This window comes from Peromyscus leucopus, chromosome 1 (genome assembly GCF_004664715.2).
Source record: "Peromyscus leucopus breed LL Stock chromosome 1, UCI_PerLeu_2.1, whole genome shotgun sequence".
Lineage (NCBI taxonomy): Eukaryota > Metazoa > Chordata > Mammalia > Rodentia > Cricetidae > Peromyscus > Peromyscus leucopus.
Window position 1 is genome coordinate 130,627,037 of NC_051063.1, and position 25,192 is coordinate 130,652,228.

The 25,192-nt window shown below is 37.3% G+C and overlaps 1 long non-coding RNA gene across 1 annotated transcript; it reads right to left on the reverse strand.

Annotated features, from left to right (window-relative positions):
* Positions 1-1,023: 1,023 nt before the first annotated feature.
* On the reverse strand, positions 1,024-24,946 carry LOC119086489. Its single transcript, XR_005089787.1, has 4 exons — positions 22,823-24,946; positions 5,534-5,648; positions 4,892-4,970; positions 1,024-1,424 (listed from the first exon to the last, which is right to left on the reverse strand). It is a non-coding gene; the product is annotated as an uncharacterized LOC119086489 (long non-coding RNA).
* Between the last annotated feature and the right edge of the window lie 246 nt (positions 24,947-25,192).

The following is a 25,192-nucleotide window of genomic DNA, read 5'->3' on the forward strand; positions in this document are numbered from 1 at the left end:
CAGTTTCTGTCTCATGTATTATTTTATTTCTTCCCATAGGCTTCAATTCTTGAGCTCTCTTTAAGCTCCTATATTTGAGTAACATCTTTACTTTCATTTGAATTTTCTCACTCATGCAAAGTTTAAGAGCTCACTGCAGACCTGGCTTCTGAATTGCTATAACAGATTCCACCTCTGTTCTAGATCCCTTATTTTGGTTGTTTATTTGGTTGGTATCACCACATGGATAGCTCTTTGAAAATATTAGGCCTTAGTGCCCAAATCTGAACTCAGCATGTTCTGCCCCAGTCTATTTCTGTTCCCGTCACCCAGGATCATTAGCACACCCTTTCTGGTGTGTCTTTTGAGGTACCACTGGGTCTTCATCATTCCAGCTCAGGAATCTGGCACAAGGTCTAGTACTGAGTAGTGGAAGGTCAGTACATTAGTGAATGGCCTCTTCTCCATTTCTTCATTTGGTAAGTTATTACATCATAGCACTGAGAGCTGTTAAGTACCACAATTCAAATAAACTGGAAAGTTGTGGATAAAATGGCAGTCTAAAAGCTGCCTCCTTGTGGTCCTGTGAAGGAGGGAGTCAGAATAAGAATTTAAGAGTTTCAGAAATCCATAAGGAAGTAAAAGGAGGCCTGAAAGGTGCTGAGAAAAACATAGGCAATGTACACAGAATTCAGCTGAGCAGAGTTTCAGCCACACAACTTTGCTGTGGGATGGTCTGTATGTCAAATCTGTTGCTCTGATTGGTCAATAAATAAAACACTGATTGGCCAGTGGCTAGGCAGGAAGTATAGGCGGGACTAACAGAGAGGAGAAAAGAAAGAACAGGAAGGCAGGAGGAGTCACTGCCAGCCGCCACCATGACAAGCAGCATGTGAAGACGCCGGTAAGCCACAAGCCACGTGGCAAGGTATAGATTTATGGGAATTGATTAAATTAAGCTATAAGAACAGTTAGCAAGAAGCCTGCCACGGCCATACAGTTTGTAAGCAATATAAGTCTCTGTGTTTACTTGGTTGGGTCTGAGCAGCTGTGGGACTGGTGGGTGACAAAGATTTGTCCTGACTGTGGGCAAGGCAGCAAAACTCTAGCTACATAACTGCATGAAGGGAGGAAGTAAAGTAGCTCCTGGGTTAGCTAGACAAAGGATAGGTAGTCTGATCCCGAGGAGAAGCCTATAGGCCTCAAAGCCTCAGATTCAGTGGTGGATTTTTATGAAACTGTGATTCCTCCAGCAGGCAGGTCAGTAATTGAAATAAATTCCATTGTGTAATATAATATCACGTGGAGGTCAGGGGCCTGACACCATCAGTTATTAAAAACCAAGTGATGTGACAGCTTAAGAAACCAGAATAACCACAGGTCAAGGGGATACATACAGTCTGGCCTGTCATAGCCGAAGAGTGACAGAAGTGACAAGGAGGCAGCTGTGGAAAACAGGAAGGCCAGAAGTTAATTTAACAAGACAAAGGATGCAAGCAGTAGGAGGCTAGCTCAAGTGGTTCTGAGGTAGATTAACTACTAGAACTCTATCTGCCATACATCAGGGTAAGGCTGAAAAAAAAAATCTGAATTTCCAGCAGTGTACTTGTGCAGATTTTGTGTAGATAACTATAGCTGCTGTGAGTTCATGAGTTTAGTCGCCATATCATTTCTATAAGACAACATTCCACATCATTTATTCATCCTCATGCTCATATTTGTGCTTCTTCCTCTGTGATATTCCTTGAGCCCTGGAGACATGAGAGAAGTTTTGTTACACTTTTTAGAAATATTTTTTATGTGTGTGGATGTCTGTTCACCATGGCATGCAGTGCCCATGGAGGCCAGAAGAGTGTATACAATCCCCTATAACTGGAATAATAGAGAGTTATGAGTTGCCATGTGGGTGTTGGGAACCAAATTTGGTTCCTCTGCAAGAGGAAAATATGCTCTTAATTTCTGGGCCATCTCTAGGCTTGAAGGTTTAATTTTTTATTTCCTTTCTCATATTTGTTTCATTTTGGTTTTGAACTTTCTCAATACTAAAAATGATGTTTTAGTTCATGAACTACGAACCAAAGGCTGAGGGGCCCCCAACTGGATCAGGCCCTCTGAATAGGTGAGACAGTCGTTTGGCTTGATCTGTTTGGGAGGCATCTAGGCAGTGAATGGTACCAGGTCCTGGGCTCGCTGCATGAGATAGCTGTTTGAAACCTGGGACTTATACAGGGATGCTTGGCTCAATCTGGGAGGAGGGGACTGGACCTGCCTGGACTGAGTCTATCAGGTCGATCTCAGTCCTTGGGGGTGGCCTTGATCTGGAGGTGGTGGGAAGGGGGGGGTGGGCTGGGGGAAGGAGGGCAGGAAGGGGGAGAACAAGGGAATCTGTGGCTGTTATGTAGAACTGAATACTATTGTAAAATAAAAGAAAAAAATAAGTTAAAAAAAAGAAAATGTAATACAAAAAAAAAAGATGTAAGGTTGAGAGAATTGTAATTATGTATAGCAATATTTATATTAGAATTATGTTAATCTGTTAATGTTAATGATGAAGCTAAGGGAATCTTTAAGTTTGATGCAGTTGCATCAAGATTTTTTTGATTTAGAAAGGGCTTAATGCAGCTAAGACTGTTGTAGTCATCTGAGACCAATTCCAAAAGGACATTCCATCTTTATCATCACTAGGAGGTGTATCAGCTATGGAGATTGTTGTGAGCTCTTAATGTGGAGTCCTTTTGAAATACAAAGAAAGAGGACCTGTTGGAGCCCATCTAGGTTTCCTAGTGGCTTTACCCAGAAGGACTGCACAAGAGGATGATTGGACCATGGGCCTGAGTACGAGATGTTTGTAAGGGTCTACATTTGTCTGTATCTAGCAAGGAGGAGGTCCTTTGCCCCTCTCCTTGGCATTGTTATAAAAAGCCCTTTTGAATAAAGCTTGTCCCTTGTAGATCTAAAAAAAAAAATGATGTTTTAAAGTTTTTTCTTCTCTTATTTTTACTAATCTCTTATTCTTTTCTTCATAAATTCTTCCCTACTTTCTGTCTTTTTCCTTTCTTTTTATTTAATCTGCTTCTCCTCTATTTATACACGTCCCTTGACTCCTTTGTCACATTCATGTACTATTTTCAGACTAGCTCTAAATAATGCTTAACTTCATAGTGCATTCACGAGTATTTTTGACACTTTCAATTTTTATGATCACTAGTGATGTATTAGTGGGTTTTAGTAAATTTTAATCATATTTATATACCTTGTATGGTTTGAAGTTGTTGCTATTACAACTATTGGTTTTCACTTTTCTAAGTGGTACTAGTGAATGACCCTTCAAGAATAGTTGCTCAATTAGATGATGCCCTAATAAAATCATGTGATGTCCAAATAAACATGTACAAGTCACAACACAGACACATAAGGCACATGTGAAAATAAGGCAATGTGACTCCTCCAAAAGGTCACAAGTCCTCAACCAATGGACTTAACAATACTGAAATGAGTAAAATGAATGAAGATTTCAAAAATATACAGGTAAAAATAATAAATGATGTGGAAGGTGATACAAATAAGCAGATCAATCCAGTCCAAGACCAGGAGAAAAACATCAGCAAAATATAGGAGAAAGGCATCAAAATGGGTGAGAAAATCAGCATTATAAACAAAAAGTAACCACCATAGAAGAAAAAGTCCAAATAGGATGTTGAAAATTGAATAATTTTACAAAAAATGAAAAGCTCATTGAATTAAATGAACAGTATAAGCTTACAAATAGACTTGACCAATCTTTAGAAAAATATCAGGGTCAACAGAAGCTCAAACATCAACAAAGGGAAGGCATGAGCATTTCTGACATGTCCCAGAATTTGGATATGATCAAGAGACCAAATCTAAGAATTCATGGGATAGAAAGATATACAATGAAAGTATAGAGAATCTACTCCATGAAATTACAGCCAACAATTCTAAAAATCTAGAGAAAGAAAATGGCATCCAAACATAAGAAGCATTTAGAATCACAAATTGACATGACCAAAGAGCACCTTCTTCATGACATTTTATAGTCAAATAGCAGAATTACAAAGTAAAGAAACAATACTAATAGCTGCCAGAAAAAATGCCTTACTGTGCTATAAAGGCAAACATATCAGAATAAGAACTCTTTTAACACCAACCCCAGAACCAGAAAAGCAAGGAATGATATATTTCAAGTTCACAAAGTAAACATGATTAACCAAAATTGCTATGTAGGTACAGACCAAAAAAATCCCAAACCCTCTTTTTAAAATGAACAGATAGATGGATAGATAAATAAATAAATAAATAAATAAATAAATAAATAAATAAATAAATAAATACATGTTATGACAAACACAAAGTAGTGCCATCATAACTATCAAACCAGAACTGCAGAAGGCACTTAAAGGAATATCATACACAGAGCAGGAATAATGACAGTCACAGCACAAGAAAGGAAAAAGTAAAAATATATAAACAGAGGAAATATAGGGAGGAATCCACTATATCTAGCACATTAATACAGCAAACAGTGAGGAAAGTAGAGAACAAACAATAGTTTAACCTATCAGGAAAGACAGCCAACAAAATTACTAGAATTAGCTATCATCTTTCAGCAATAAAACCTTAAATTTAATGTCCTCGATTCAACCAAATAGAGATACAGTTTGGTTGACTGTATTTTAAAAATGAAACAATGCAAAACAAAACAAAACAAATTGGAATCAACTATCTGTTGTTTCTAAGACAAAGACACACACATAGACTCAAGTATAAAAAAAAATCTATTAAGAGAATGAGATCTGAACACAAGTTGGCATAGCTATTCTGATATATGATAAAGCAGACTCCAAATCAAATTAGTCAGAAGAGACAAGAATTAATAAATAAATATCATTACCTAATTAATAAAGAGGATAGTTCATCAAATATATAACAATCATCAATATATATGCTTCAAGGTTGGGAGACCCAATTTCCTGAAAAAAAAAAATAGAATGGACATGAAAGGTCAGACAGGTGCAATAAGATATTATTCAACAACAACTAAAAAACAAAACAAAACAAATAACAACAAAAAAACCCCAAAGGCAAAAAACAAAACAACTACCTCAAGTTTAAACTATACCATGGATCAAATGGAGTCAACAGATAACTACAGAATGTTCATCCAATAGATGAAGAACACACGTTTTTCTCATCAGCCCATGGAACTCTCCCTAAAATAGATCCCACTCTAGCCCAGAAATCAAATCTTACCAATTATAAAGGAATCAAAATAATTTTCTTGTATCCAATCATATTGCTGTTCAATAAAATTAGAAATTGATAGCAGGAAAGACAACAGAAACGAAACAAAGGATATAGACTGCTATGCTTTTAATTTTTCAAATTTATCCTGTGTGTGTAAGCATTTTGTGTGCCTTTAGGAATGTGCATCATATGTATGCCTGGTACCCACAGCGGTCAGCAAAGGGTGATGGATTCCCCTGGAACTGGAGTTGCAGGTTACAAACCACCATATGGATGCTGGGAAACAAACCTGGGTTTTGTTCAAGGGCAAGAAGTGCTCTTGTCTGCTGAGCCATCTCTCCAGCCCCATAATTCCCTCTTGGATTTTCAGCCATTAGTTGAAGAAATTGGGAAGTTTAAAATTCCTAGAATCCAATGAAAATGAAAGCACAGCTCATGAGATCCAAATTCCCCAAGAGGAGATTTAATGGCTCTGAGTGCTTCTAATAAAAATCAGAAAGATCTCAAATGAATGAATGACCTAATGCATCTCAAATTCTTAGAATGACAAGAATATTTCAAAGCAGTAGAGCACAGGAAATACTGAACATCACAGCAGAGATTAAAAAAATAAAAAAAATATGTAAAACTGATTAGAACTGGTTTTCTTTGTAAAAAATTACAAGACTAAGAAACTCACAGCTAAAGCATCCAAAGTGAAAAGAAGACAGAAAATAATGGGACCTAGGGGAAAGGAGAGAATTACCATAGATTTCAATGAAATTTAGAGAATCATTAGGGAACACCTACATTTAAAAACAAAGAAAAAACAAAAACAAACCTGGAAAAATCTAGAACAAATGTATAAATGCCCAGACACATAAAACCTACCAAAATTAAATCAAGAGCATATAAATAATCTTAACAAACCTACAACAACTAAGGAGATCATGGAAGTAATAAAAACAAACCTATCAATGAAGAAAATCTAAAGACCAGACAGATTCATAGCCAAATTCAACCATACCTTTAAAGAAGAGTTAACAACAATGCTCCTCAAACTGTCTCATAAAAGGAGAAAGGGAAGGAAGGCTATCACACTCATACTATTAAATCAGGTTTACCCTCATACCAAAACCATATAAAGGAATAACAACAAGAAAAGAAGAAAAAAAGAAAAAATTGAATACTAATTTGTCCAATGAACATATAAGAAAAAAAAAAAAGACCTCAATATTAAATTCTTGCAAACTGTCCTCAAGAACACATTGTGATGATAATTACACCAAGACCATGTTGGCTTCATTTCAGGATACAAGATTGTTTTAACATTTACATAAATTTATGTTACATAAATCTACAAATGTATTATTGCACATAAATAAACTCAAGGGCAGAAATCACATGATCATCTCACTAAATTCTGAAAAGGTCTTTAACAAAATTCAATATCCCTTTATAATTAAAAACTCTTAAGAAAAGAACTAGAAAGAACATACCTCAGCATAATAAAACCTATATAGGATAAATATATTGTTAGCATATGCAAAATATAAGCCAATGCAATCCTCATAAAAATTCCAATGTCATTTTTCATAGACTTAGAAAAACTTAACATTTATATAAAAACACAAAACACCCAAATAACCAAATCTATTCTTAGCAGAAAGAGCAAAAGCATCATAGTATTTGATCTCAAATTATATAAGAAAGCCATAGCAAGAAAACCAGCATAGCACTGCCATAAAAATAGACATGTTAAACAATAAGATTGAATATGGGACTTGGAAATAGTCCTACACAAGCTACAGCTACCTAATTGTTTTTACAAAGATGTAAAAAATTTACATTGGAGAAAAGACAGCCTCTTTAACAAATGGCATGAGGAAAACTTGATTTCTACATGTAAAACAATGAAACAAAATCCATATATTTCAGTCTCTGCACAAATCAATTCAAACTGAATCATGGACCTTAATGTAAGACCTGCAACTGAAACTACTGGAGGAAAACATAGGTAAAACACTTCAAAATCAAGGATTAGGCAAGAATTCTCTGTAAAGTACTCCAGTAACACAGGAAATAACTCCAAAAATTGAAAATGGGAAACGTTAGCACAGTTATGGAAACAATCACCAACCTGAAATGATGACCTATAAATGGGAAGAAAATTTTTTACAACTACACATTGCACAAGGGATCAAGATCTAGAAAATATAAAGTACTAAAAAAATTAAATGCTAAATATTCAGTTAATAAATAGGCTAATGAACTGAATACATATTTCCAAAGAGAAGAAATATATAAATAAGCAACAAACATTTGAAAACATATACTACATCTCTAGCCATAAGAGAAACGAACATAAAGTTCATTTAATGAGGATTAAAGTTGTTGTGAAATTCTATTCTATCCCAGTAATCATGGCTAACATCAAGGAAACAAATGACAACAAAATCTGGTAAATATATGAGACAGAGGGAATGCTTATTCAATCCTGTTGGGCACGTAAACTTGTATAGTTACTATAGAAATCAGTATGGCAGTTTCTCCAAAAGATTAAAAACAGAACTATCATTTGATCCAGCTGCACCATTATTGGATATATATCCAAATGACTCTAAGTAGACATATCACACAGATACTTACACATCTATGTTTATTTCTTCATTATTTATAATAGCTAAGAAATGGAACCCACCTAGATATACAGTAACAGATAACTGAATAAAATGTATTAAATATACATAATGGAATTTTATGTAGTTATAGACAAAAATGAAATCATGAAATTTACAGGAAAATGGTTGGAACTAGAAATCATTATGTTAATAAAAATAAACCAGATGCAGAAAGACAAATTATTATATGCCTTCTCATATGAGGAACTTAGATTTAAAATTATATATATCTATGCCTATATATGTGTGTATGTGCATATTTGTGAAGATGTTTATATATATTTATAGGTCATGAAAACTATGAAAGGGGTCATAGAAGTTAAAAGATCTTATAGGAGGGGAAGATATCATTATGTGAAAGGCCGAGAATAACTCAGCAGTGATGCTGGACATAACACAGGGCACAAAAGACACTATCAGAATTGACTAGTGTAAACCTGAAATCCATCTCTGTTCAGCATTGCAGGACCCTATATAGCCACACACAGAGAAAAATACACTGTAAGTGAGCAGTATTATATTTATTTTAAATGTTTACTTCGTATCTATCTCTGCTGATTCTAAACAAGTAATCCTTGTGGGATTTTAGCTCTGACCTTTTCGGGTTGTTTTAAAATTATTTTTATTAATTCTTTGACAATTCCATAAGATGTATTTTATTCATATTCACCCCACTCATTCCCCAACTCCTACCAGATTTACTCCTGTCTTGCTCTTCCCACCTGTCACCAACTTCCTGTCCTCTGTTTTTTTTTTTAAAGACCCATCATGGCCAGTTTGTGCTGCCTATATATTCCTGGGTGTGTGGGTTTTTTTTTTCTGGAGCATCCACCTACTATGCGACATCCTTAAGAAAATGGACTCTCCTCCCAGAAGCCATCCTTTGTTGATACCTCTTCAGGTAGCTCTGACATTGTTCCTTTTTTGGTAATTGCTTTTATTTATCTATTTATTTTTTATCTACCTATCTATCTGTCTGTCTATCTATCTATCATTTATCTATTTATTTGAGACAGAGTTTCTTTATTTTATTTTACAATACAATTCAGTTCTACATATAAGCCACAGATTCCCTTGTTCTGCCCCCTCCTGCCCTCCTCCCCTTCCCCCAAGCCCACCCCCCATTCCCACCTCTTCCAGGGCAAAGCCTCCCCCGAGGACTGAGATCAACTTGGTAGATTCAGTCCAGGCAGGTCCAGTCCCCTCCTCCCAGGCCGAGCCAAGCATAAACTCCAGGTTTCAAACAGCCAACTCATGCAATGAGCACAGGACCCAGTCCCACCGCCTGGATGCCTCCCAAACAGATCAAGCCCATTAACTGTCTCACCTATTCAGAGGGCTTGATCCAGTTGGGGGCCCCTCAGCCTTTGGTTCATAGTTCATGTGTTTCCATTCATTTGGCTATTTGTCCCTGTGCTTTATCCAACCTTGGTCTCAATAATTCTCACTCATATAAACCATCCTCTTTCTGGCTAATTGGACTCCTGGAGCTTCACCTGGGGCCTAGCCGTGGATCTCTGTATCCAGATCCCTCAGTCATTGGATGGGGTTTCTAGCATGACAATTAGAGTGTTTGGCCATCCTATCACCAGAGTAGGTCAGTTCAGGCTGTCTCTCTACCATTGCTAGCAGTCTATTGTGGGGATATCTTTGTGGATTTCTGTGGGCCTCTCTAGCACTTTGCTTCTTCCTATTCTCATGTGGTCTTCATTTACCATGGTCTCCTATTCCTTGTTCTCCCTCTCTGTTCTTGATCCAGCTGGGATCTCCCGCTCCCCCAAGCTCTCTTTCCCTCGACCCTTGCCCTACATTACCCCCACTCATGTCCAGGCTGTTCATGTAGATCTCATCCATTTCTCGTCATTGGGCAATCCCCGTGTCTTTCTTGGGGTCCTGTTTTCCAGGTAGCCTCCCTGGTGATGTGAGTAGCAGTCCAGTCATCAGTCATCCCTGTTCCACATCTAGTATCCTCCTATGAGTGAGTACATACCACGTTTGTCTTTCTGAGTCTGGGTTGCCTCACTCATGGTAATTTTTTCTAGATCCAACCATTTGCCTGCAAACCTCATGATGTCCTTGTTTTTCTCTGCTGAGTAGTATTCCATTGTGTATATGTACCACATTTTATTTATCCATTCTTCAGTTGAAGGGCATCTAGGTTGTTTCCAGGTTCTGGCTATTACAAACAATGCTGATATGAACATAGCTGAGCAAGTGCTCTTATGGTATGATTGAGCATTCCTTGGGTATATGCCCAAGAGTGGTATAGCTGGATCTTGGGGGAGATTGATTTCCAATTTTCTAAGAAAGCACCATATTGATTTCCAAACTGGTTGTACAAGCTTGCATTCCCACCAGCAGTGGAGGAGAGTTCCCTTTGCTCCACATCCTCTCCAGCATAAGGTGAGACAGAGTTTCTTTGTGTAGCCGTGGCTGTCTTAGAACTAGCTTTGTAGATCAGGCTGGCCTCAATCTCACAGAGATCTTCCTGTCTTTGCTTCCTGAGTGCTGGGATTAAAGGCATTTGCCACCACCATTGACTAGTAATTTTTTTCATTCCACTTCATTTGGATTATATTTCAAGACATTCTTAAATATAAATAAGAAAATATAGAAATGCACAGATTGTTAACCAGAATTCATAATTTGTTTGGAAAATAACTTGAAGAGGATGTAATGATTTGTGGAAGTTTTTGCTATTTGTGTATGTATGTGTATGCTTTGGTTTCTAAGCAGGCACTGGCTCCGATGGAGTGAGGAGGTTTATTAAGTGCTTTATCCAAAACATCAAATAAGTATTACTATCACTCAACAAAAATCAGGGACATGAACAACGTACACATATACATTATAACCCAGTTGTATATTTTTATTGCCTGAAGATTTTTTTCCCCAAAGAAGGAAAGTGAAATGTAGCTAGATGAGAATATTAAAGACCCTGCATGCAGAACCAAGAAGGTGTGTGCAGGGATGCTGAAAGAACTCTGAAACCTTGGTTTCTAAGGGAACGCTAAGTATCACAGTGCTACGCAGGAGGTGGATGAGTCAGCCCTCTATTTCATTCACTCTGCAAAAGCTAACAAAAGAAAAGTCTCAGGAGATTTATGAAGATTATCCTGTAATCATAGAATAGCATTAGCCATACCATCTTTCTGTACAAAGGAAGAAACCAAGCTTTTTGCTTTCTTTAGCTTGAAATCATTAAACTACAAAGCTCTCAGCTCTTCCAGCATCAGGATCAGCCTAGACAATGAGAAATACTGGCTTTGTTCATGAAGGAACTTGGTCTTTGGCATTTTTATTCACTCACTTAGGCATATAGTCAAGTGCAGGATATGGAAGCTAGGGGGTACATGAGTCATCCCTAAAAAGAGTTTCATTAATTCCCTGTTTTATAAACCAACATTTGCTGTGTTTATGGATTGGGCTTAGTATAGTGATATATAACTATGAAGCCTTCTGAAATTCATAATCTAGCAAGCAATGATATACCAAGAAAAAATACATTAGAAAATACACTCTGGAGGAAAATATTAGGAGCAAGAAAACAATAAATAGTAAGAGTCTCTATCTTACATCAGGTGGGTAAGCAATGCTCCCCTGATATGGACTCTTAATGTCAAGGTTATAAAGTAAGAACTTTTGTGGGAGGAGGACACCCAGCTCCATACAACAGCAGTGCAAAGGCCAGGAGGAACAAAGGGCTCTGACTGCATCTCAGAAACCATAAGAAAGATGGGAACTGTAAGGCAGTAGACCAGAGGCCCAGATCGAACTTCATGTGAGCAGTCTCAGCCATGCTCTCTTCAGGCTCCTAAGAAGTTTGGGCTGGGGTTGTAAGGTAATAAGGCTATGTATGAAGTGGTGCTGATAACCACTACAGAGCAGAGAAAGAAAGAGGAAGCAGTCAAATGACTTCATTGTTTCTTCAGGAGATCTTGACCATAAAGAAATAGAGAGGAGAGGCTGGAAGGAGAATATAGCCCTCATCTCACTCTCACTCTCTGCTCTCACATTCTTACCCTCTCACTCCTGTACAGGTGTACGTGCACACATGTGTGCATGTCTATGTCGAGGCCAGAGGACAACCTCAGATATCTCTTTCTTAGTTAGTGAAAGGCCTGGAACTCATTAAGTAGTCAAGACTGCCTCGCCAGTGAACCCCAGGGATCTGTTTCCACCTCTCTAATGCTAGGGTGACACATGCATGCCTGTGTTACCACGTCTGGCTTTTTTTTGTTTTGTTTTTAATTTAGGTTCTGATGATTGAATTTGAGTCCTCTTGCTTATAAGGTAGACTATCTTCTCAGCTCAAGATTCTTTTTTTAAAAATGGAAAATATTTAAACATATGTGCACACTAAGGGATGAGTCACTAAAATAGTCTCTTTTTGTGGAACAAGGGGTGCTCAAAAAAGACATTTGGAACAGTTTGCGAGGCTCACCTGGAGCTGGAATTTTTATTTTTGTTTATTTTTAAAATTTATAAATATTTACATTTATTTTTAAATTAAAAGCACCTAGATAACACCTAGAATCCACTTGATGGTAATAAGCCTCAAGAATTTTCTGTTACTGGGGCTGATAAGAAGACTCAGCAGGTAAAGGCACTTGCCACAGTCCTAATTTCTTAGAATCAACATGTCAGAAAAAGAGAACTGACTTCTATGGGCATGTTGTGGAATGCTTCACCCTCTCTGGCAAAATTAGTTAAGATGTGAACAAACAAACAGCAATAACACCACACACACACTTTTTAAAAGAATGTTCTGTTTACATATAAAGTCTTTAATGGAAAGACTGGGAGCCACCACTGCAGAGATGTTCCCAGGGGACAGCCTGGAAGAAGAGCACTTCAGCCTTTTGAATATGAAGAATGATGAGAGCTGGAAGTGCAAAAAATGGCAAATCTGTCAGCATGGGGCAGAGGTAGAAAGAAGGTCACAGCAATAATATACAAAAAATAAAAAAGCCACATTTCCCTCCAACACTCAGAACACCCTGATTCTGAGCCCTTCTTAGAGCTCAGCATGACACAATCTGATTCTCTCAGGCCATTCTGAGTGTGTAATTTGATATATGGCTGCCAGCTTGTCAGTATTTATAGCAGCCATTCCTTTGGAGTTTGTTGAGTCCATGGCTTGCATACTAGACATACTATAGCAAAAGAAAGCTACACTAGACAGAGTCTAAACTCAGGGTTCCTCTTCCCAAGTACTTGCATAGGCCTCTGGCTCAATAGTCTGATTTCAGACATAGCTAACTGGTGAAAAGCCTATTTATTTAGGCATAGGATATAAGTGTAGGTTTTCTTAGAAGTTGAACAGGCCTGTGTGAAAATTGATTCCAAGAGCTGAAAACTGATCTAGAAAGTAAGAATAAATATTTTTCCATTTTATAAAATAACAAAGTTTGCATATGCCATTGATAAGTTTTGCATGGAGCCACCAAATGTACATAAGTGATTTCTGGTTTTCATATTGTCATGACATACCACATTCCATTTGATTTCCATTCTCCAAGTATTTCTAGAGAGAAGAACTTCGTTATATTGGCTTTGTTTTGCCAGCCATACCATTCTCCCTCACCAACAGGAGAGGGGAAAGCATACAATTCAGGACCTAAAAAAAAACCAATTTTCCATATTTGATAGACAACTCTGTTGAATAGGAAGGTCTTCTCAGAGAAGATATCTTCTCCTGTTACATGATCTTCTAAAACAGTATAATTACAGGAGATAATGATGTAGGTAATATTGTCCAGGGCACCAAAAGTTCAGCTACTGGAAGGAAAGCTGCAGTCATTCTCTTAGTGAGCCCAAGGCCCAGGCAGGCTTTGTTTCTCTGATTTGGGATTGTGCTTTTCTGAGACAGGATCTTACTCTAGCCATTCCCACACTAATTTAAAAGCAATCATCCTTCCTTTGCCTCTGGAGTGTTTGAACTATAGGCATGGACCACCCTACTAACTTTGTTTTTTGTTTGTTTGTTTGTGGTTTTTTACCAGCAAATAACAATTATCCACACATATGGGATACAGTGTTGTAAATACATATATACATGGTGCCTAGACCAAATAGGTTGACATTTCCATTTTCTTGTCATTTCTTTGTGTCCAGAGTCTCCAAGCACTTCTTTCCTAATGCATCACAAAATATGTAGTAGAATCTTGTAAACAATTGTCACCCTCTATTCTGCAGAACAGTAGAATGCATCTATCCTATCTAACTCGATTTTGGAATCTGTTATTCAACCTTCTCCACCCTGCTCTTTCCTACACTTCAGTGCTTCTAGTTTGCTGTGAATCAGCCTTTTTAGCCTGCATACATGTGTGGAAATGTATGATACTTGTTTGTATGTGTCTGGCTTACTACCATTTATGTAATGTTTTACAGCTCTATCCATTTGGATGTAGATGACAATATGTTATTCTTTTTAATGAGTGAATATTTCAATAGTTATATATACTATTTTTTCTTATTCCATTTTTAACTTGTGTTGTGGAATAAAGCCCAGACCTCATACATAGGATGCAAGTACTCTATGCTGAGCTATATCTCTGGCCTACATTTTAATTTTTATTTTGAGGCAGTCTCACTAAGTTTTCCTGGCACGCTTTGAAATTATTCTGGCCCAGAAATGCTTTAAATTTGATATGCTCTTGCCTAACTAAGCCTCCATAGCAGTTGGGACAAGAATCCTGAGACACAAGACTTTGCCTTTTAATTTTCTTTTCCTTCCTTCCTTCCTTCCTTCCTTCCTTCCTTCCTTCCTTCCTTCCTTCCTTCCTTCCTTCCTTCTTTCTTTCTTTCTTTCTTTCTTTCTTTTTTGAGACAGGGTTTCTCTGTGTAGCTTTTTGAGCCTGTCCTGGAACTCATTCTTGTAGACCAGGTTGGCCTTAAACTCACAGAAATCTACTGTCTCTGCCTCCCAAGTTCTGGGATTAATGGCAAGTACTATCACTGCCCAGCACTTTCTAATTTTCTTTATCCATTCACCTAATAATGGACACATAGTCTGATTTCATACCTAGATATTCCTAATAGTACCACAATAAACATGGACATATGTCTCTTAGGCATGCTTATTCCATTTCCTTTCGCTATATATCCAGAAGTTGGACAGCTGAGTCACAATTACTTCTCTGTAATGGCTATATTAATTTATCCTACCAACAGTATATGAGCACATTTTATTCCATGTTTTCACAAACATTTGCTATTTCTTGCCAATAACCATGCCTATGGGGGTAAGTTGATAGATAGCTCATTGTGCTTTTGGTTTTTGTTGCTGAAGAGCTTCTCTCCAGGTTCCACCACGCCCCACAGTCCCACAATCCACGTATAAAATAATCACTCAGATGCTTATATTACTTATAAACAGTATGGTCGTGGCAGGCTTCTTGTTAACTGTTTTTATATCTTAAATTAACCCATTTCTATAAATCTATACCTTGCCACGTGGCTGGTGGCTTACTGGCGTCTTTACATGCTGCTTGTCCTGGCGGTGGCTGCAGTGTCTCTCCCCCTTCTTTCTGTTTCCCCAATTCTCCTCTCTCCTTGTCCTGCCTATACTTCCTGTCTGGTAACTGGCTATCAGTGTTTTATTTATATAGAGCATTATCCACAGCACTTCCCCTTTTCTTCTTTTTTTAAAAAGGAAGGTTTTAACTTTAACATGGTGAAATTACATATAACAAAACAATTATCGAGCAAGAATTACAGTTACAATAATAAAGATGTCCTATCTATCTTATATTTGTGAGTCTAAGGTTTTATATCTAACTTATCTTTTATAATAATTGAGGAAATTACAACTATTTAGTCTTTAACCACATCAAAGACCTGAGAAGGAACATAATGGTACCTGAGAAATGGTAGATGGATGTAAGCAACTTTTGGGAATCTTGTAAGAGTAGACCAAGACAGCTGGCAGCCTGGACAGTCACCTAATGTTTTTTAGCATTGTTGGTGCATTTAAATTGGCTACAGGCCTAGAGTATCTGACAGACCATTTTTAGAAGCAGGAATTCTGAAAGACCATCTTACCCTGTCTTGGCAGATTATAGTCGTCATTTTCCTTGTGTCCCGCTTGTCCAGAAAGGACAGCATTGTATTTGTACTGTCAGCCGTCAAGGCAAGGGCAGTTCTTTGACCATTTTGTGTCAAGGCCATTTTGTGTCAAGAAGACAAACTTCCAAATGAAAATGTCTTAGAAGCCCAACATTTTTTTCGGGATCAAATTGGTGTAGCCAGGAGCAATTGTGTCTTATGTCAACAGAATTTTAAGTTATTTAAATGTCATATTCTCTAGGTCTATGAAGTGTTTGAAGACTACCTATCTATCTGAAATATATCTATGTATACCTAGAAGACTTAACTAACATGGTTATAAATATGATTATCATAGATGACTAATTATTAATCTATTTTTTAATTATCCATTACAATTTTAAATGAGTTACATAAACATAATACCTCAAACAAGAATAGAAATATATATATGTATACAGTATAACAAAATTAACTTCAAGTTTGTATCAATAAACTAAAATTTATACCAATGTAAAACATTTTAAACATAAACTAAAATCTATACCAATGTAAAACATTTTAAACAAGTTGTTCTTTAAAAGTAGGTTCATTAATCTACCTTTTTATCTTATCATCTCTATATCCTATATATCTATATCATATCCCTTTTCTTTTTTAGAAAGAGATCGCACTTATAATCAACCTGTTTTAAATAAAAATATTGTTTTTTTTCTGTCCCACACCAGAGGGCTCTTCTGATTTGGGACAAAAGAATCTCTTAACCATTTTTTTTAAGTAATATGTCTGGGTTTAGAGGGGAGTATCCACAGTAGGTTTTCATTTCAAGGACTATCCATACTAAGCACTTTTTTTTCACACACTATTTGTCCATTTTTATATTGTGGCAGTCAGATTGAGACGCTATGACAATATGATGATCAGCTATCCTTAGTATTTTTCCTAGAAGACAGATGAAAATCAGGAAAAATAGACTTGTATAGTATGTTCAAGAAAGAAATAACAAGATGCTTGACTCAAAACAAGGAAGAGAGGCTCCTAGAATCCACTACAGAAACATTGCTTCATATTATAAAGTGGTACAAGGGTAAAACTCTGTGAATGGATGAAAAAGTTTGAGCACCTCTTGTTAAATAACTTAGAGATACTCCTTGCCTTCACGGCCAAGGTATATTATGAATATCCAAGGGGAACAACAGATGCCACCACTCATGTAGTTATTTGATGACAGTACTCTCCAAAACTGTGGCAACAAAGAGAATGTACTTGGAGGACACAGTGGACCTTTTATGGGTCTCAACACTAGTTAAACTATTGAGGGTGCATTGAGTCTGTTCTCAAAACATGACATAGCAGTCACAATCTCAAAGAAAGGGACAAGGTAGTTTAAGACCCCTGAGAAATCTACCTTCTCTTATAAATGATAAATAAAGTTTCCATTTTTATTTATTATTAGAGTACAGTGAGTGACTGGGTGGGTGAATGTGCCACAACACTCATGTGGAGATAAGAGAACAATTTTGTAGAGAGAGTTTTCTCCTCTCACCTTTATGTAGGTTCTGTGGATAAAATTCAGGTTATCCAGCTTGCTTTGCCAGGCAGCAAGTGCCTTTACCTGCTTAACCATCTTGCTAGCCCAATAATTCACTTAATTTCTCCCCCCGCCCCTGTAAGAATAATTCATTTTTATTGCCTATGACCACTTTATGTTTTAACATTGTTCATTGTTTGAAGACTTGATACATACATATAAAATTTTGTTCAAATACACCCTCCATTTACGTACTTCCAATTCCTTCCCTATCCCTTCACCAATTTTCCCTCCCAACTTCATGCCTTCATCCATCTACTAAAGCCACATAGTGATGCTGATATGTACATGGGTGTTTGAATTAGAGTCATTGTATTAGTCAGAGATGAAGCATGATACTAATTAGTCTTATCAATAAAAACCAGGAGTTAAATATTGGGCTAATAACCTGAAAGATCAGAGAAGCAAAAGGAGCAGCCACTAGTGACTTATTACCTCTCCAGATCCTCAGACCAAAAGTGGGAGCAGAGATCCTGTCTCCACCCACCTTATGTTCCTGTCTCCACCTCCCAATTGTGCTGGGATTAAAGGCATGAGCCTCCCAGGTGCTGGGATCAAAGGTATGAGCCACCACTGCCTGGCCTCTATGGCTAACTAGTGGCTAGCTCTGCCCTCTGATCTCTAGGCAAGCTTTATTTGTCAGACACACACACAAAAATTACACAACAGAGAATTCTTTAATCTTTTAAATGAACCAAATTAGAACATATATGTGTATGTATATATATATATGTATATATATATTCACTCTAATATATACATATATAATATATACATATAAATACGTATTAAGAGGGGATTTATTAGATTGGCTTACAGGATGATGTCCAGTTAGTTCAACAATGGCTATCTCACACTGGAGACGTTGAGAATCTAGTAGTTGCACAATTCACAAGGCTAGATGTCTCTACAGTCCCAATATGGTGCTGAAAGCCTGGAGGATTCCTGGTGAGCTGGTAGTATTCAATCTACATTAGAAGCCCAAATAAGCTAGTTATGATATCTGAGAATAAATGTCATAGCGACAGGAGAGATGAAGTTGCCAGGGAGAGTGAGAGTAAGTAGGTAAAAGGCAAAAGCTTCCTTCTTCCATGTCCTTTTAGCTGGATAGCCACTAAAAGACACCAGCCACCCAGATTTAGGGTGGTTTGGTTTCAAATAATCTAATCAAGAAGATACCTTGTAGAAGTACCCAGACACTTACATTTGATTGATTCTGGGTTCAGCAAAGTTGACAGCCAATATTATCCATCACAGTCATCTACTGGAGCATGGGTAGCCCTTCAGAGGCTGCATTTCTGAAGAAAACATATTATCCCTTCCATCCAGCAGCCATCAATTACCAATAGCTTCTCAGCTTAAGGGTGGGGTTACATGAGCTCCCTCCCCCTCCATGCTGTGATTTTGGATGGCTTGATCTTGTGCAGTCTTTATGCATGCTGTCACAGCAACTGTGAGTTCATGAGTGCAGTGGCTCTGTCTTGTTCAGAAAATACTATTTTGCTACAGATCTCCATTATTTCTGGCCCCTGCAATCTTTCCAAACCCTTTATGTGATGATTCCTGAGATTCTGGGGGAGAAAATGTGACACGGATATCCCATTTATAGCTGAGCACTCCATGTGATATAGATGTTACATTAATAGCTGAATCTCTGTATTATCTGGACATTGATCATCTGTGGGTTTCTGTATTAATCATCTATTGAAAACGAAGTTTCTATAGTGAGGGATTAGAGATACACTAATTTGTGGGTATAAAGATAATAACTGAGGAGATAGTGTAATCTATGTCGATTTAGCAGAATAATATTATTGGACTCCCCCTATGACCTAAGATCTAGCCAGTCACAGGATTTTGGTCCAGTTAACAGTACCAACTATGAGGCTTCTGTCACATGAAGCCTGGCTTCAATGCCAATCAAAAAGTGGTTTGTTACTCCCATAGCATTTATGTGGTGATATATTGTGTACCCTAAAAAACTTGTCTGGGGATCACAGGATAGAGCCAGAGACTAGATTAGACACAGAACCAGACAGTAGTGGCACACACCCTTAATCCTATCACTTGGGAGGCAGAGATCCTTCTGCATCTCTGTGAGTTAAAGGCCACACTGGAAACACAGCTAGGCAGTGGTGACTCACACCTTTAATTCCAGTACTGGGAAGCACACACACCTTTAATCCCAGGAAGTGACATGGCTGAGTGGAGAACTGTATATAAGGCCTGAGGAGACAAAAACTAAGGCAGTTCAGCTGAGACCCTTCTGGGTGAGGACTCAAGAGGCTTTCAGTCAGAGGATTCGTGGAGTTGGTGAACAACACGTTTATGCCACTATTGTACCAGTCTGTGTATCTTGTAGGCCAGGAGTTATTGTAACTTTTAAAGTTACAGGTGTATAATGTTGATGAATACCTTTCTCCCTCCCTGATAGCACAAATATTTGAGCACTATGGAAGCTAATCAGTAGGAATGAAGTTTCCATGTTGGTACCTGCTTTATTTCTCCATGTTCTATGACTTAAGTATGTGGCATCTACAGCAATAAGGTCTTACTGTAAAATTCTGGAGGACAGCCAAGACCAATAGAAATAGCCAGTGATGTTTGAGGCATCTATAGAACCCCACTGATCAGCAACTTAAAAAGTGGTGACCCACGCATGGCAGTGGGTTTTTATTTCATAGTCTATTAAGTCTAGGAGGGGCATTGTCCTCGTGTAGTTTAAATTGAGTTACCTAATAAATCACTTTTTAGAGTATAGCTGTATTTCATCCACACAGCATTTAATAAGCAGAATGTAAAGCTTTTTTTTTTTTGTAAAGTTGATTCTTATATTTCTTTCCTTAGTCCAGAAATAACATACTGACAAATAGATCATTTATGAAAACACTGGTTGAATCACTTCCAGAAATACTACTCAAACTGCTGAGGAGGACAAGAACTGAAAATAGCACTCTTAGTAAATTCAATACATGCTAGCAGGGGTCTTTTGTTTGCAGGGTTTCCTTTTCTTTTTCCTCCTCCCTCCCTCCTGCCCTCCTTCCATCCCTCCCTTCTTTACTTCCTTTTTCCTTTTCTTGTTCTTCTTCTTGTTCTCCTTGTTCTTGTTCTTCTTCCTCTTCTTTTTCTCCTCCTCCTTCTCCTCCTCTTCCTCCTCCTCCTTCTCCTCTTTTGTTAGATAAAAACTGGCTTCAAACTTGACCATGAACTCCTAATCATCTTGTGTGGATCTCATAAATGCTGGAGAGCATGATACCTGGCTTTTTTATCAAGGATCTTGATATTGGTTTTGCCATTGACTTAGAGTGTGTCCCAAGGAAGAAAAAAAAAAAAAAGGAAAGAACTTAAGAACTTATTTTTGTCTGTGGGAACATAATGATTATGTATGACCCTCGTCAAATCTATTAGTTTCCTACCTACCGCTGGCACAGTCTGTATCCAAGCACATTTGGGATTCACAAATAATGTGGGGAAGTTCTTAGTCATATGACCAAGTGTTTAAGTCAACCAACTGTCCTTTCATTTTTTGCAATGTGATCTTTATTTACTTGAGCTGCAGCAGATCTTGGCCTCATGCTCCAACCAGGAAGGAGCGATGATCAAGTTCATCAGCTCTGTTCCTCTAGAGAACCATAACTAATATAGCCTGTACCTGCTACATCCCCACAGAGACTGGCACCCATGTGGCAGTCAGAACACTTGCCACTATCCTTCAGCCAGACCATAGCAACCTCCAGCTGTTTTGTAATGGCTTACTAGCATCACAAAACCAAGTTAACACTGTTTCAAAATTTGAACCGAATCCTGGTGGTGGTATAATTATTGATTTTTGTTGTGCTTTATTTATTTGAGGCAGGATTTCTATGTGAAGCCTTGATTGGCCCAGAACTCACTACATAGACCAGGTTAGCCCCCAAATCAGAGAAATCCACCTGCTTCTGTCTCCCAGGTGCTATGATTAAAGGCATATGCCACCATGCCTGGCCTTGTAAAAGATATTACTTACTAATAAATATATCTTTTTTTTCCTGATTCTAGTACTATTAACCTCACACTGACCCTACATCAGCCTTAGATCATAAAATATGGTCAATGTTCACCACTTAAGATGAAATGATCACATTCTCTGGTCTTCAGACTTAGTTCCCAAGATGCCTGATTAAAAAGCCACTTGTCCAAGAGCCCTCACAGGTACATTTCCACACCATTCCTGCCCATCATGTGGCAATAATGCCTATGCACAGACTGCAGTTTGTGGATGCTCCTGGTGCTAGTGAATTTATTGTTTCTATGTGGAAAGCAGCAGAGTGAGCTGTTCCCCACTATTATGCACCTTTAGAACCTGGGACTCCCCAGAAGCTCTGCCTATGCTACAGTCACCCAAAGATTTTTCTTGAACTCCTCTGCTATTTCTGATTTCTTGTTGCTTATAGGTCAAGTCTTTGATGAAAGGTAGCAGCATCTGACTTCAGCCCATTTCTAATTGCAAGAATTTATATGGAGTATCTGACCCCTTGACTGTGCAAGGTCTATGCCCAGTGCCAGAATAAAGTCTTTTATGCAAAATCACAGACTCAAATGAACATTTAGGGCTCAGTGTTTTAGAGGAATGTTAGAGAACATTCACATTTCTAGGTTCTGAGCTAGATACAAACTTTTTCTTTAAAAATTAAGTAAAATGCTAATATTTCTTATAAAATAGTCTTCTCATCTTAGAAGAGGAAGGAAATAAACATGATCTGATGCCAGCTTCCTGGGGCAATTATAACTTATGATTTAGTGTCTCCATCATACTCAGAGAGATTAGCCTCCCACTCTTGCAGGCACCATTTCACTTTTAGCATTTTCTCATAGGTCTACTTGACTTTCCTAAGATTCCTCACTTTACCAGAGTAAAATGTGTTCACAGAAACTTATGCTGTCTTTACTGAAAAACTATGATGAGAAAGGCAGGTACTGAAGTAGTATGGCTATCACAGGAAAACTCAGAATACCCATAGAAAGACAATGTTAAATAAACATTAGTTACTATTCAGTAACAAAGTTGATCTGTGATCTGCAAGAATCAGATAATAGAAACAATAATAGAAACAGAAAAAGTAGATAAATGTTAAAATTTGGAAAACATCCATGAATCTTCGTCCTAGTACTTGTTAGAGATCTCATTTTTTAACCTGAGTAACCCCTACACCCATACACTCCATGTTGACACTCATTAACTCATACTCTCCAGGTGGGACAGGTGGGCTTTCAGCCTGAGACAGAACACTTAACTTACCTGGCTTGTTTCCCATGTTAGTTTCTTTTGGTGGACAGATGCTGATTTTTGGTGACAATGACATTACCTTGAATGAAGGTACATGAAATTAGAGCAGGAGCTATTGTGACTTACAGATATTACAAAGGTTAGCCAATGGTATTAGCAACAACTGTATGAGCTCTAGCTTAGAGAATGGCTGAGTTATCTAAGTCATGCATCTAAAAGTCCTTTTCAAAACTGAAGTCAGGTTTACACTCTTGAACATATAAATGTTTCAGAGGTTGGCTTGCTAATCAATCTACTTTTCCATCCTTATTAATATTTATTTTTAAATAGTTTTATTTATTTAAAATACAATTATATTATTTTCTCCTTCCCTTTCTTCCCTCCAAATCCTTTTATGCTCTCCTCCAAAATTTGTGAACTCTTCTTATTTTTGTCACATACATATGCAAATAAATATATAAATGCAACCTGTTGAGTCTGTTTAGTGTTGTTTCTATGCATATGTTTTTAGTGCTGACTACTTGGGACTGAACAACTAGTTAAGGAGACTATCCCTGGGGAAGACTAATTATTCATTTCTTACCAGTTGTTAATTACCTGTAGCTTTTCATCTAGGGGTCAGACCTCCAAAGATTTCCTCCATCTAAATTGTCATGTCAACTGGTGTTGCCACTGTTTAGATTTTGTTTAAGTTATGTATGCTCATGTTTGGGTCTTCTATTTTGTTCCACTGATCTGCACATCTGTTTTTGTGCTAGTATCAAACTGTTTTTATTACTATAGCACAATAATAGATCTTGATATCTGCAATGGTAATCCTTCCAGCATTATTCTTCTTGATCTGGATTGCTTTGGCTATCTGGAGTCTTTTGTGGTTCATTTGAATTTTAGGATGCTTTTCTTTTCTATGTGTGTGAAAAATGCTGTGGGGATTTTTACTGGGATTGCACTAAATCTGCAAGTTGCTTTTGGTGGGTTATTTTCACAATATTAAGCCTGCTAATCTAGAAGCAAACATATCAGTTTCTTCAGAGATTTAAAGTTTTCACTGTAGAGTTCTTTCACCTTCTTGGTTAAGTTTATTCTTAGAAAATTTTTTTGAAGCTGTTGGGAATAGAAGTGAGTCCATGATCTCTTCCTCAGCATATTTGTTGGTTTCTAAAAGAGATTACTGATTTTTCTGAATTGGTTTTGTATCCTGCACTTTGCTAATATTGTTGATTGTTTTGACAAGTTTTTTTTGTCAGAATTTTTGGATCTTTTATGTATAAATTACATCATCTGCACACTGGGACAGTTTGATGTCTTCTTTTCCTATTTGTATTCCTTTAATTTTCTTCTTTTGTTTTATTGACTTAACTAGTGCTTCGAGTAGTATATTGATAAAGAGTGGGAATAGTATACAGCCCTGTGTCATTCTTGATTCTAATGGGATTGTTTAAAGTTTTTCTCCATTTAGGATGATGTTAAATATGATTTTGTCAAATACAGCCTTTATTATGTTGAGACACATTCCCTCCAGTTATACTCATTCAAAGACTGTTATCACTTAGTCCATGGTGAAATTTGTCATATGCTTTGCATACACATATTGAGATACTTATATAACTTTGGTCATTAAATTAATTTATGTAGTTTATTATATTCATTGACGTGCATCCCTGCATTTCTGGGATAGTCAACTTGGTTATAGTTCAGGATCTTTTGATATGTGCCTCTTTTGAGTCTAGAAATATTTTATTGAGATTTTTGCATCTGTACTCATCAGGGATATTGGCCTGTACTTTTTGTTGCATCTTGGTTTGGTTTTAGAGTCAGTTATATTGGCTTCATACAAGGAGTATGGAAGTGCTTTGTCTGTATTTTTTAAATAATTTAAGAAGCATGAATTGTAATTTTTTAGATATCTGGTATAATTCTGCTGTGAATTTATCTGGGCCTGGCTTTTTTTAGTCAAAAGGCTTATTACTCCTTTTTCTGATCTCCTTATTCATTTTGGGACCATTTAACTTGTTGATTTCTTGGTTTAACTCTTGTAGCTCAGATTAACCCAGAAATACATCCATCTATTTAAAATTTTCTAGTTTAAGGGAGTAGATGTTTTAAAAATATTCCGTTACACAGGTGGTGCACATTTAATCCCGGCACTTGGGTGTAGGTGTAACCAACCGTCTTATTAAATAAGAAACACAGAACCAATGCAAAGAAGAAAGCCAATAGCTAAGAGCTAAAACCTTACCCTTCCTCCTGTGGTGGTCCTACCTCTCTGAACCAGAGCTACTTCCTGTGTGTCTGTCTTTTTATAGTGTTTCTGTTCTGCCTTCTCATTGGTTGTAAACCCAACCACATGATTGCCTCATCACGGCCTGTCTGTATAGACCT